Raw genomic sequence first — 14,887 nt, 5'->3', positions numbered from 1 at the left:
GAGCGATTTTTTTCAAGAGCCGCCGTAGCGCAGCGGGCTAGCTCACAGCCCCCAGAATCCTGGGGCTGTGAGCCGGGTGGGTTCAAATCCTCTCCAGGACCTTTTTACCATTAAAATAAAGAATTTTTTTAAATTCTAGTAAAAATGGGTAGGGCTTGAACCGGGGACCTTCCGCTCTGTAGTCTCTGGCCTTCACCGCTGTGCTACGAGCTGTTATGAAAATCTGACGGTTTTTGGAGTGATGAATTTACCGCATTTGGACTTAGAAAATTTTTCACAAATTTTTCACCAAAAAGTTTTGCCTTGCTCGAGCCTTGGATTTCTAGCTGATCTGAGGGTTGACCAAGGGCCTTGGGGCTCTGAGTCGAGGGGAGGGAGTGCTATATGGCAGTCACTTGGGTTGGGCAGCTGGAGGGGCCAGAGGCTGGGAGTTTGCTGGGCAGGTAGTCAGATGGGCTTGGAGTGATGGACTAATAGCAGTCAGCTAGGGGGTTGAGTTGGTTGGACTGATGAAGGCTTGGGGTGAGGGTAAGGATAGTGGCCATAGGATAGGGGTTGCTGAGAAGTCAGTTAGCCATTGGGGTATAAAAAAAAGCTTGTTGGATTTTAATGTGGGATATGGAGTAATATTCATCATGCTGGGGATGGGTATTTCTCTATTAGGTCTTTTTGATTTAAAGGGATAAATTTAAATGCATCTTGTAGTAAAGCTATGAATGGAAGGTTTGGAAGGCTCTTAATGGTAATAATGAATTATGGTATAATGGGTTTAAGGGACTGCTCCAAGAATTGACTAAAGGGGAATTTCAACTTGTTTTAAAGTATTGTAGGATATTGGTCACTATTCAAACGAGTTTAAAGGTGTATGTTTTGTAGTGAAGGGCTGTATTAGTGTTTAGCAGATTTTAAAGGTATTAAATGATTTATGGTTTTATTGGTTCAAAAGACAACTCTTTAATGGTTGAATTGACTAAAATGGGAATTTCAACTTGTTTCAAAGTATTGTAGGATATTGGTCACTATTCAAACGAGTTTAAAGGTGTATGTTTTGTAGTGTGGGCTGTATTGGTGGTTAGAAGATTTTAAAGGTATTAAATGATTTTAGGTATTATTGGTTCAAAAGACTACTTTACATGGCGGAGTTGAGTTAAAGGGACAGTTCAAATTAGTTTAAAGGAGTTTTTTTTTACAGTAAACAAATTTAAAGGAATATTTTTAAATGTATATTACTCACACTATTTTAAAGGGCCTTTTACTTTAAAAACAAATTTAAAGGTATATTTTGTAGTGAAGTGATTATTGGGTTGGTTAATAAGGTTTTTAAATGTATGAAATGATTTATGGTTTTATGGGTTTATAAGACTCTATATGGCGGAATTGACTTAAAGGGACAGTTCAAATTACTTTAAATGAGTTTTTTAAAGGTATTCGATGGATTAATGTTGTGTGGGTTCATGAGACTACTATTTATGGTTGATTTGACTTAAAGGAGAAGTTCAAACTATTTTAAAGAGCCTTTTACTTTAAAAACATATTTAAAGATACATTTTGTAGTGAAGTGATTATTGGGTGGTTCAGAAGGTTTTTAAATGTATTAAATGATTTATGGTTTTATGGGATCATATGAATACTCAATATGGCGGAATTGACTTAAAGGGACAGTTTAAACTATTTTAAAGGAGTTTTTTCTTACAATAAACAAATTTAAAGGCATAAATAAGGTTTTATATTGTACTCAATTGATTAATGTAGCGTGGGTTCGAGAGACTACTATTTAGGGTTGAATTGACTTAAAGGAGAATTTCAAACTATTTTAAAGGACCTTTCACTTTTCAAATTTAAAAAAAAATTTTAGTGAACTGTTTTTGTAGAGAAGTGTAGTTGTGATTTTGGGTAGGGTGAAAGTGAGTTTCCTTAAAATAAAGAACTGATTTCTTTTGTATTGCGTATTGAAACCATAACACATTTCTTGTACAGTAAAATCACATACAATAAGCAATTCAAGGCATTTTTCTTCTGTTATATGTATAGAATCATTTTATTTGACTCAACACTAAATATATTCTCAATAATACAAATTTAACATTATTAGTATAGGAACAATAAATTTACTGTAATTGAACGAGCCTTATTGTTTACAATGTTCTTTGAGTTATGTTAAACTACACTGCTAAACTGTTTTACCCACTAATAGTTTGACACAGATTTTGTAGACTTTTGAATTCCTTTTTTTTCACCAAGCAAAACTTCTTCTAGATATTAATATGTTTGGGATTGTGTACGCTTTCCTTAGAAATTCTTGAATAGAAACAAATTATTGCTGTTTGATCTAATCGAATCTGTGAAATTTTCAACAACTTAGGTGTTACTGTCAAGAAACTATACCAAAATGTAATATTAAAAATGTCGGTTTTCCTTCATAGTTTTTGAGTTCGCTTAATTCAAATGACACCTTCTATCGTTTTCTTCAAAATGCAGTTCCTTAGTCTTTAAATTCTAACACTACTTTACTTGGCTTACTTATAACACTTACATGGTTATCTACATTATTGTCTACCTTTTACATAGCACAATTTACAACATACCATTTACCATAATTAACTGTGTCCAGCAATAAACAGTTGAACACTAGACCCAGGAACCATTTTGAGGTTTCTATGTACTTGATATCGAGTACTTGATATTAAACTTTGTAAAAGGGTGTTCGTTAAGAAAATAAGTGCATTCTGTGTCATTCATTGGTAATAACAATAGCACTATGCTCTCGGTAGTGCAGCCTGATTAATATCATCAACCAGCTGTTGCCTAGTGCCCAATTTCTTAGCAATGCTTAACAGTAAGCAAATGTGCTTACTGTAGTATAAAAATTGGCTTATGTGCAAGCGTGTTTCACTGGATAGCAGAAAAATTAGGGGGCCAGAATGTGGGTTCACCAAACGCTCCGGAAGGTGAGCACACCATTTTGTGTGCTCAGGGTTAGCAGTGCTATGAAATTGAAATCTCGCAGTTAGCACAAGATTTGCCGCTAAGCAGCCCTATGAAATTGGGCCCAGAACAATAATTTGACTTCAATTGCAATGATGCAATGAGTATAAATCGTTCAAAACTTTACAGCTTTTTTGAAAAGATTGGACAGATATTGTAACCACACAGCTATTAATTAGACTATCATACTACCCATGCTTTACAGTCAAAACATTACAGGGGGTGTCTTTGTTTGCAAAAAGTACTGCGACAGAGATTTTAAAAAGAGCATTTATCTAGACTTAACAACAGCAATGGGATGAACCTTATACTGTAAACCCTTTAGAGACTGTTTTCTATAAAAGGGTTCACCCAAATCGACTATACATTGATCCATTAGGCTCCGCCCACAGCGAACGAGTGAGCAAGAACACATAAGCCTCTCCATTGCTATTCTGCACAACTGTGCTGCGCGCGCCAAGCATACGCGCACACATGTCGGACTTTATAGTGTCAGACCTGTGGTTGTTCGTGGGTTGAGATTGGTCAATACGCAACGGGGTTGAGCTTAATGGATCGGTCTCTTAGTGGCATTGGCAACAAGTAAATGTATCCATGTGACAAATTCAATGTTTCCCATGTTGATAAAGAATTACAATACTAAAACTAACCAATTATGTTTCTGTTTTCTTAGTGATTACTCCTAAAATAATGGATCAAAGACATTGGACACTATTGATAATTGTCAAAGACCATCCTTCTCACTTGCTGTATCTCAACATAAAATCACAAATGTGAAAATTTGAGCTCAATTGGTCGTTGTATTTGCGAGATAATAATGAAAAAAAAAAAAACCTTGTCACACGAAGTTGTGTGCTTTCAGATGCTTTATTTCGGGACCTCAAAATCTAATTCTGAAGTCACAAAATCAAATTCGCGGAAAACTACTTCTTTCTCAAAAACTATGTTACTTCAGAGGAAGCTGTTTCTCACAATGTTTTATACTATCAACAGCTCCCCATTGCTTGTTACCAAGTATGTTTTTATGCGAACAATTATTTTGAGTAATTAAAAATGGTGTCAAGTGCCTTTTATTAAAACTGTGTAAATCAAACTCTAGTTTAAATAAATTAAAACAAACATCAAATTGCCTAATTCAAACTCGAATGGATGAATGCTTTCAGTCATGAAAGATGTGAGATGTTCAGCAAAAAATATTAATAATAGTTACATGGAATAGTTCAATAATTTAATAAATGGAATTTTAAACAATGCTTTTCTATAAATACAAATGGTGTTAATAAAAACATGTTTTCAATGTTCATGTCTGTAATTAATCTGTAGGGTCAACCATTCATCTGGGTTAGGCTGGTGCCTGCATGAAGTCCCCAGAATGTTGTGGCATGTGGCGTAGGGGTGGCGCTTGTATAGTGCTGCAAAAACAGCCCACTTTTTGATGTTAGTGTAAAACATGGGTGATGAAACCCACAGGTTTTGAATATACCTCTGTTCCGTAGTAAACCTCACACACCTAGTAAATTGCTGATTGGTAGACTGGTGAAATCCCCTTCTCGTTGACAGCTTGGTATCATCAACAGATGGCACACCTTCAAAATAACAACAAATGGAACTTCGTTTACATTAAGTCAAACAAGTATCAACATTTACGACATAGAGGCCTTTATCTGTCTTGAATGTACTCTGTTCAACTAGAGCTTGGTAAATGAATGACTAATATATAACAGCTTTCCAACGGTCAGATTAGGTTTCAGTAACATAACTGTAGAAAAAAAACAAAATAAACATTCATATACGGGTGTTTGAACCCTTAAAGAAGAAAGGAATATATAAGTAAACACATGCATAATTTTGTTTACTGCCTTGGGGTTGTTTCTTCAATTTATTTATCCCCACCCCCTTTGTTGGGGGGGGGGTCCCTTCCCCAACTCCTGGTTATAGGCCTACTAAATGAACTTCGATAGGTGGAACTAGGCTCGAGCAAAGTCGCTTTTTTCACCCGTGATATATCAGCAAGAAAGTATTGCAAAAATTTGACGATACATGTACATTGTACTTGGATCGATTTTTGAAGTCATCAAATTTCAACATTTCACAAAGCAAGCAGTAAAATAAAATAAAAATTGACACTGAAAATTGAGTTGAGGTATACTTCTTTCAGGTGTTCTGTCCAACCATGGGGTGAAAATATTTGGACCTATTAGTGACACAAACACATTTAAAGTGTCTTCTGCACATGGCAGACCAATCTCTATCTGTGCGTATTTAATTAGATCGGTCCATGAGGTGACTACCTCGATCCTTAATAGTACCAGATGACCATACTCTTGAATGTGGAATCAAGCTCGAATTGTTTGAAAAAAATAACAAAATTTTCATCATGTTTTCACAAGCGAGGAGACAGCTGCATTAACACACTGACAGTAATCCTACACGAATTGAGAATCTATTCATGTATGAGTTGTAAATCAGAATGAAATGTTCTAGGGTAAAAATTCATTAGAAATAAAGCAACCCTTTAAAAAAAAACTACTTTGGTATTTTCTCAAGAAGGTTGATTCTTTTTCCATCCAGTTAGCAGCAACATTTGCGGCTGAAACCAATCCCGAAAAATCTGAGAAACTATTCATGCATGAATTGTTTTAAATCAGAATGAAGTGTTGTAGGGTACAACATAACAGAATTCGAAAAGCTATCCTTTGAAAAACTGTCATGGTATTCTCACAAGGAGAATACAATCAGCAGTGATGAGACAGCAGGTACCAATCACAGCTCTGGCACCAATTTACAAACGGACAGAGAAACGATTCTTGAGATTTTCAATAGTATTATGATATTCACCCAGTGTAACGTTAAACTACCATGTGAATACATAAAAACAAAAATAAATGATGAAATATTTTATGAACTAACCTTTTATTAAGGGAAAGAACAGTTGATGGGAAAGAACGTCGATGTTTGAAGCTGATCATTGTTCTGGTCTCTGCGTCATTAGGCCTCACCACTTGATTGCTAGATGTCTTCGGAGATGAAAGTCGACCTGTATCAGGCAAAAAAAGAACAATATTATGTTATAGTATTGAAACACAAGGTAAAGATAAACAACAAAAATGTTGTGGTATTTTCACAAAAATGTTATCCATCCTCGTTTTGCAGCAAGGAGACATGGACAACAACTCTCTGAAATCTGCTAAAATATTCATGCGTGAATACATGTTGTTTAAAAACAGAATGAAATGTTGTAGGGTAAAAACAGAATTCGAAAAGCAATCCTTTAAACAAGAAAAGGTGTGTTTAAAGGCAGTGGACACTATAGGTAATTATTCAAAATAACTATTAGCATAAAACCTTTCTTGATTACAAGCAATTGGGAGAGGTTGATAGTATAAAACTTTGTGAGAAACAGCTCCCTCTGAAGTGACTTAGTTTTCAAGAAAGAAGTAATTTGATTTCCAGACCTCATATTTAGCATTTGAGTTCTCGAAAGTAAGCATCTGAAAGCACACAACTTTGTGTGACCTTGGTGCAACAAGGGTGTTTTTTCTTTTTTGCAACTTCAACGACCAATCGAGCTCAAATGTTCACAGGTTTGTTATATTTATATTATGCGTGTTGAGATACACCAACTGTGAAGACTTGTCTCTGACAATATCAATAGTGTCCAGTGTCTTTTATAAACGCAAATGCCCTGCTAGCCAGTCTGTTTCTTGACATTTGACACATGTAGAACAGTGTTGGTTTTTTTTTCACCAATAATCTTAGCCAGTGTTGTGCAGTGTTGTTCTGCGGTAACTCTGCCATGTAGGTTGCAAAGACCAAAGGGTGAAAACACTTATACACACTACAACCACCCCCCCCCCATTTCTAACCTTTCTGCATTACATTTGTTTTTAAAGGAGATTTAATCATTGTCAAAGTGGGTAGGGTAGAAGGCTGGGAAAGATGAGTGGGGAAGGATAGGTGAGAAGGTGTGAGGGAAGGCAGAGCTGGGAAAACGGAGTGGGGAAGGATAGGTGAGAAGGTGTGAGGGAAGGCAGAGCTGGGAAAACGGAGTGGGGAAGGATAGGTGAGAAGGTGTGAGGGAAGGCAGAGCTGGGAAAACGGAGTGGGGAAGGATAGGTGAGAAGGTGTGAGGGAAGGCAGAGCTGGGAAAACGGAGTGGGGAAGGATAGGTGAGAAGGTGTGAGGGAAGGCAGAGCTGGGAAAACGGAGTGGGGAAGGATAGGTGAGAAGGTGAGAAGGTGTGAGGGAAGGCAGAGCTGGGAAAACGGAGTGGGGAAGGATAGGTGAGAAGGTGTGAGGGAAGGCAGAGCTGGGAAAACGGAGTGGGGAAGGATAGGTGAGGAGGTGTGAGGGAAGGCAGAGCTGGGAAAACGGAGTGGGGAAGGATAGGTGAGGAGGTGTGAGGGAAGGCAGAGCTGGGAAAACGGAGTGGGGAAGGATAGGTGAGAAGGTGTGAGGGAAGGCAGAGCTGGGAAAACGGAGTGGGGAAGGATAGGTGAGGAGGTGTGAGGGAAGGCAGAGCTGGGAAAACGGAGTGGGGAAGGATAGGTGAGAAGGTGTGAGGGAAGGCAGAGCTGGGAAAACGGAGTAGGGAAGGATAGCTGAGAAGGTGTGAGGGAAGGCAGAGCTGGGAAAACGGAGTGGGGAAGGATAGGTGAGGAGGTGTGAGGGAAGGCAGAGCTGGGAAAACGGAGTGGGGAAGGATAGGTGAGAAGGTGTGAGGGAAGGCAGAGCTGGGAAAACGGAGTGGGGAAGGATAGGTGAGAAGGTGTGAGGGAAGGCAGAGCTGGGAAAACGGAGTGGGGAAGGATAGGTGAGAAGGTGTGAGGGAAGGCAGAGCTGGGAAAACGGAGTGGGGAAGGATAGGTTAGAAGGTGTGAGGGAAGGCAGAGCTGGGAAAACGGAGTGGGGAAGGATAGGTGAGAAGGTGTGAGGGAAGGCAGAGCTGGGAAAACGGAGTGGGGAAGGATAGGTGAGAAGGTGTGAGGGAAGGCAGAGCTGGGAAAACGGAGTGGGAAGGATAGGTGAGAAGGTGTGAGGGAAGGTAGAGCTGGGAAAACAGAGTGGGGAAGGATAGGTGAGAAGGTGCGAGGGAAGGCAGAGCTGGGAAAACGGAGTGGGGAAGGATAGGTGAGAAGGTGTGAGGGAAGGCAGAGCTGGGAAAACGGAGTGGGGAAGGATAGGTGAGAAGGTGTGAGGGAAGGCAGAGCTGGGAAAACGGAGTGGGGAAGGATAGGTGAGAAGGTGTGAGGGAAGGCAGAGCTGGGAAAACGGAGTAGGGAAGGATAGGTGAGAAGGTGTGAGGGAAGGCAGAGCTGGGAAAACGGAGTGGGGAAGGATAGGTGAGAAGGTGTGAGGGAAGGCAGAGCTTGGAAAACGGAGTGGGGAAGGATAGATGAGAAGGTGTGAGGGAAGGCAGAGCTGGGAAAACGGAGTGGGGAAGGATAGGTGAGAAGGTGTGAGGGAAGGCAGAGCTGGGAAAACGGAGTGGGGAAGGATAGGTGAGAAGGTGAGAAGGTGTGAGGGAAGGCAGAGCTGGGAAAACGGAGTGGGGAAGGATAGGTGAGAAGGTGTGAGGGAAGGCAGAGCTTGGAAAACGGAGTGGGGAAGGATAGGTGAGAAGGTGTGAGGGAAGGCAGAGCTGGGAAAACGGAGTGGGGAAGGATAGGTGAGAAGGTGTGAGGGAAGGCAGAGCTGGGAAAACGGAGTGGGGAAGGATAGGTGAGAAGGTGTGAGGGAAGGCAGAGCTGGGAAAACGGAGTGGGGAAGGATAGGTGAGAAGGTGTGAGGGAAGGCAGAGTGGGTAGTATGGTAGGCAGGCAACATTCTTTTTGTTTTAGTCATAATGACCTAAAAGTTTGGCCTAGGGTCCAAAAGCAATAAGCTTCTTGGGTGGGGTGGGGGGGGGGGGGGGGTCCACAGACCAATCCAAAAACAAAGACCAATCCACAAACCAAGTTTGGAGTTGATACTACGAGTACATGTACTTCTAGAAATATTGCTCAGACAACATTTACTTTGTTTTAGCCATGACAAATGTGTTGGCCTATAGTCCAATATAAGGACAGACCAGGGGAGGGGGGGGGGGGGGCGTTCACAAGACCAATCCACATGAACAGTTTTGAGTCTTCTAAGTCATAACCTGTACACATATCCTAATGCACGCACGTACACACACACAAATCACAACACCAACCACCATGCACACACACACACGGAAGGACATGTTGGAAACAGTATGCCAACCCTCAGATATAAGAGAAACAGTTCTTGTGATTTACAATAGTTTCGTGATATCGTCCAAGCTTAGGCTGGATGAAATATTTTTGAAACTAACCTTTTTTAAGGAATAGAGAGCGGTTCATTTACCAGACACTCTACGTCGAAGTTTGAAGCTAATCATTTTTCAGGTGTGTCTTAGCATCATTATGTCTCATCACCTGATGGCTAGATGTCTTTGGAGATGAAAGTTGACCTGTATCATGCAAAAAAAGAACAATAATATGTTGTAGTAATGAAATACCAGGTAAAGTACATGTAGTTTGAGAAAAACAACAAAACTGTTGTGGTATTTTTACAAGAATGTTATCAGTTGAAGCAGCATTCGCGAATGCCACCAACCCCTCCAAAATCTGAGAAACCATTTTGTTTAAAATCAGAATGAAATGTTGTAGGGTAAAAAGTAACAGAATTCGAAAAGTAATCCTTTAAAAAAAAACTGTCATGGTATTTTCACAAAGAGAATGCAACTAGCAGTGAGGAGACAGCGGGTACCAACAACAGCTCTGGCACCATATAATACATTTAGATGTTACCTCTGGCACCAATTCACAAACAGACACTAACCCTCAGATGTAAGAGAAATAGTATCGTGCTATCGTCAAGCTTAGGTGGAACTACCAAAAGAAATTATACTAAAAAATATAATTGATGAAATATTTTATGAACGAACCTTTTTTGAAGGGAGAGAACATTTCATTGTTTGAAGCTAATCATTTTTCAGGTTTCAGCATCATATAGGTCTCATCACTTGATGGCTAGATGTCTTCGGAGATGAAAGTCGTCCTGAATTATCCAAATAAAGAACAATTAAGTAATAATTTTGCTTAAAGACACACAAGGGAGAGTAGGTTGAGATAAATAACAAAACTTTTAACAAGAGAGTTGACCTTTTTTGTCCATCCACAGTTAACAGCGGCATTTGTGAATGACGCCGACCCTCAAAAATCTGAGAAACTATTCATGCATGGATTGTTTAAAATCAGAATGAAATGTTGTGGACTGAAAACTAACGAAATGCGAAAAGCAATCCTTTTAAAAAAACTGTCATGGTATTTTCAGAAGGAGAACGCAATTAGCAGTGAGGAGACAGCGGGTACCAACCACATCCCTGGCACCAGTTCACAAACAGACACCAACCATCAGATATGAGAAGCAATTCTTGCAATTTTTAATAATCTTGGTATCGCTTAAGCTTAGGTTGGGCTACCATAAGAAATAATGATCCAAAAAATAAATGATGAAATCTTTTATGAACTAACCTTTTTTACGGGAGAGAGCAGTTCATTTACCAGACTGAGTTCTGCACATCGCTGTCTGAAGCTAATCATTAATCAGGTCTCATCATCATGAGGTCTCATCACTTGATGGCTGGATCTCTTCGGAGATGAAAGTCGTCCTGTATCATACAAACAAAAAACAAGACAATGCTATAGTTAGCTTAACAAGTAAAGAAACACAAGCTAAAGTAGTTTGAGATAACAAAACTGTTTGGGTATTTTCACAAGAAAGTTTAGTTTTTTGTCCATCCACATACAGCAGCTAGCAGCAGCACTCTTGAATGACACCAACCCCTTAAAAATCTGAGAAAACTGTTCTTGCATGAATTGTTGTGGGGTGAAAATTCATAGAATTCAAAAAGATTTTCACAAGGAGAACTCAATTAGCAGTGAGAAGACAGCCACATCTCTGGCACCAGCTCACAAACGGACACCAGCCCCAGAAAAAAGAGAAACAATTCTTGCGATTTTTAAAAAAATATTGTGATATCGCCCAAACTTAGGTTGGACTACCTTAAGAAATTATGATACCAAAAATAAATGATGAAATCTTTTATTAACTAACCTGGGAGAGAGCGGTTCATTTACCAGACACTGCACATCGCTGTCTGAAGCTTATCATTTTTCAGGTCTCATCATCATTAGGTCTCATCAGTTCAAGGCTGGATCTCTCGTAGATGAAAGTTGTCCTGTATCATGCAAACAAAGACTATATAATTATATAGTTACCTTAACAAGTTATGAAACACAAGCCCAAGTAGTTTAAGATAACAACAAAACTGTCATGGTAAATTCACAAGAATGTTTAGCAGGGATGACAGCAGCATTCTTACACGGACAACAAGCCTCAGAAATCTTAGAAACTATTTATGTGAGTTTTACGGGAAAAATTATCACAAACAGACACCAACCCTCAGAAATAATATTATAATAATATCGTGAACTTGCCCAAGCTTAGGTTGGACTACCATACAAAATTATGATCCAAAAAATAAATGATGAAATCTTTTATGAACTAACCTTGTTTAAGGAAGAGAGCAGTTCATTTACCAGATGCTGTACATCCATGTTGGAAGCTTATCATTTTTCAGGTCTCATCATCATTCGGCCTCATCATTATTTGATGGCTGGATCTCTTCGGAGATGAAAGTCTTCCTGTATCATGCAAACAAAGAACAATACAATGCTATAGTTAGCTTAACAAGTAATGAAACACAAGCTCATAAACAAAAAAAACTGTCATGGTATTTTTACAAGAATGTTTAGCCGGGAGGAGACAGCAGCATTCGACGATGGCTAAGACCTCAGACACAAAGCAGTGTATGAATCTTACCATGATTGACCAGTTCTTAATGGTCACGACTACTTTGGTGCAAACCAGTTGTGTCGCTCACGACATCATAATTTACTTACAAAACACAATCAGACATCAGTGACACAATCCTTAAATGCCCCTTATTTTTGACCGCGCGAGGGCGCTATAAATAGTATTTTGATCACTTCCGGGGGTACACGCGATTCGCCCTGCACAAATTAATAGGCGTTCTGTCACTTTTGTTGCGCCGTAGTTTCAATTTGCTTTAGAGGTGGATTATAACGGCTCCTTTAAAAGTCTTATTGTCTGTGATGGATTAGATGTCTGTGGTTATAATGTGTTCCAATCTTTAAAAATTGTTTTGGGTATGAATGAATATACCCCCGGAAGTGATTGAGAGCGCCCTCACGCGGTCAAAAATATGGCCCATTCATTTTGCTTGAATGTTTTTATATTTGCTCCTGTTTCAAACATTGCCACAATGCATCTTGAGAATAATTAACAAAAAATAAGTTGCGACTAGTATCATTGTTGCGACTATTTAAAGTGTGACAAGTCGAGTAGTTAACTTCACTGCTTTCTGCCGATCGTTCTTGCATTAGGTGTTTTAACCGTGCTGTTTGTTTCAACATCCATAGTTTGTGTTCATCAGACGTAATTTTTTGCAATTTTTTTTCCTTTTTCCAGGCGGTGACGATTTTGCCCGCGTTGATGACTTTGTCCGGGCACTACATTTTTGAACGGGCACATTTTGTATTTTGAGAATTTTGTCAGAAACCTGAGACTCCGTACACATTTATTATAATTTTGAAGCTCCTTCGGCTTTACATCCGTTTTCCATGTCAAGATGCATGATGGGATTGTTTTGATTTTGTTTTCAAGATGGCGACAGAATAGACTGTAAACGAATTAAATACGTAAGTTATTGGATGGGGACGTGTGTGTAGGGATCATCATTCAATTCAAACATGTTTGTTGGTTTGTTGAGTTGAGATGATCTTCCCATCATGCCCATAACTCGGCAAACTCCCACAACAAGAAATAGGGGATATTATAATCAATTTGTTGTTGGAAGAGATAATCTTGAACTTAATGTAGAAGTAGAATCATGATATACTAAGTGTACAAATTGTGCAGACTATTCCCTCTCATCACAGGAATAACTAACAATGTTGTGATGATGATTGTGCCTATAAATTGTATGTCCGTCAGATACTCTTGCCATGCGGTTACTAATAACACTAATGTATCGTAGGAGGTCCTGTTTTCGAGGTGTCCCTAAAATCGTGGCAAATCTTTTACCTCTCTGTGCGCGATGTAAACTGTCCCTAGATTAAAATTGTGCGGTTTTATTTGCCAGGCCAAGAGTCTCCTCTCCCTTGACCAAAACTTAGGAACACGTAAGGCTCCACTGGTTATTTTCACTTATAAATGCAAAAAGTTTGGTATTTTAGGCATTTCTACAAGGTTCAAAATATGTCATACCTGTAATGTTGAGGCCATTGCCCACCGAAAAAGTTTCATCAAATTCAAACAATATTTCAATTCACAGTTCATGATGATCAAATCATGTGACTGAATATTTTGCTGAGCATTCTGGAAAAAAAAATACAGAGGCTTAAAAAAAGAAGCCATGTGCCTTTTATATCATTTTTTTGAGATTTTTATTTTTTAACCCTCGTGTCAATATTGTTATTAATATCAGCTTGTTGATTCAATTATCACTGTTTATTTATACGCTTTAATATTATAAATATTAAGGAAAAAATTATATAAAAATAAATATAAATCAAGGTTGAAAGCCAGTAGTTATTCACACTTTTAATTATTTTATGTAAGTTACCATGGTAATTTTTAAAATTGAACTAAAAAAATATCTTGAATAAAATGAAGACAAATGCTGGCTAATAGAGTCATACACAGAGTCACTTGTAGACACTACAGATGTTTCTTCCATGTATAGCTTCACCGGGAAACCATGCTTTCTTGTTTGCCGTGAAAACAGGAAAAACTCGAAACAAATGGGGCCAGTTCTGAGTTCAGTTGAAGTCATCGAAGATCGGTGTGTGGTGTGAACATTTCAATGTCCATCAAGTTTTAACATGTTTACTTACTTCATATTGACAAATGAAGATAATTAGGGCATCGGTTCATATATGGCATCATTATTTTGTTTCCCAGTTCAAAGAAAAGGGCATCATACCGTGAAAACTGCTGAGAGGAGGATTGTGTTGTATCATGTCACTGTGGCGCTCTAAAAGTGTCAAAACACGCATTGAAAATCACCCAATTTTCAATCATTTTAAACATCTTAACAACTTTAAAACATTCTATGTGATCACCAACACTAAGGTATTGGTTTGAAACAGTTCGTGTGCCCATATTCAGTCTGAATAACACAGAAAATATGGAATAATTACCTTGAAATGTTGACCATACCTTCCACCTCGAAATTCACCGGACACATGTATATGTACAGAACACGCGCCAGAAATTGAATGCACAGCTTTGGCCTCTTCTGGTAGAAAGAGGGCGCTCTCTTTTTCGGATTCGGAACAAACCACAGACCTAAAGGTGCGTTCGTTTAGCTTCCCCGGGTCGACCCCGGTGTGTGGCGGGGTTTTTTTCCAGGACGACCGTGGGTAATTTTCTGCACACGTTCGTCCTGAAAAAAAACCCGCCACACACCGAGGTCGACCCAGGAAAGCTTATCAAACGCACCCAGTATACACCTACATGTAGGCCCTTTTTGAAACTAAGGCTTCGGCTCCCGATTCGACTCAGGCTAGATCGGCCCCCGCGACTGTTTTGACAATATTTTTTTAGCATGCTTCTCCAGCCACCCCACCCAATGCCATTCCTTGCCCGCTCCACTCACGAATGAGATTAAAGTAACAACTCGAGTTAACTCCATATGCCACCACCAACCCAAACATTATAATTTCCTCCGCCAAAAAGATAATTATTGGCTTGACATAATTCGTATCACCACCCGAACAAACATTATATGCATCTGACCAAGTTCTTT

At 39.1% G+C, this 14,887-nt stretch overlaps 2 long non-coding RNA genes across 2 annotated transcripts; both read right to left on the bottom strand.

Annotated features, from left to right (window-relative positions):
* Positions 1–4,054: 4,054 nt before the first annotated feature.
* LOC117289870 lies at positions 4,055–10,039 on the bottom strand. Its single transcript, XR_004518990.1, has 4 exons — positions 9,938–10,039; positions 9,323–9,460; positions 5,896–6,022; positions 4,055–4,571 (listed from the first exon to the last, which is right to left on the bottom strand). It is a non-coding gene; the product is annotated as an uncharacterized LOC117289870 (long non-coding RNA).
* Positions 10,040–10,625: 586 nt separating this feature from the next.
* On the bottom strand, positions 10,626–14,313 carry LOC117290015. Its single transcript, XR_004519023.1, has 4 exons — positions 14,280–14,313; positions 11,565–11,699; positions 11,110–11,233; positions 10,626–10,663 (listed from the first exon to the last, which is right to left on the bottom strand). It is a non-coding gene; the product is annotated as an uncharacterized LOC117290015 (long non-coding RNA).
* Positions 14,314–14,887: the final 574 nt, after the last annotated feature.

Source organism: Asterias rubens, chromosome 5 (assembly GCF_902459465.1).
Source record: "Asterias rubens chromosome 5, eAstRub1.3, whole genome shotgun sequence".
In the NCBI taxonomy this organism is placed as follows: domain Eukaryota; kingdom Metazoa; phylum Echinodermata; class Asteroidea; order Forcipulatida; family Asteriidae; genus Asterias; species Asterias rubens.
Note: the sequence above shows the minus strand (reverse complement) of the source record. Positions and strands in the feature narration are given on the sequence as shown.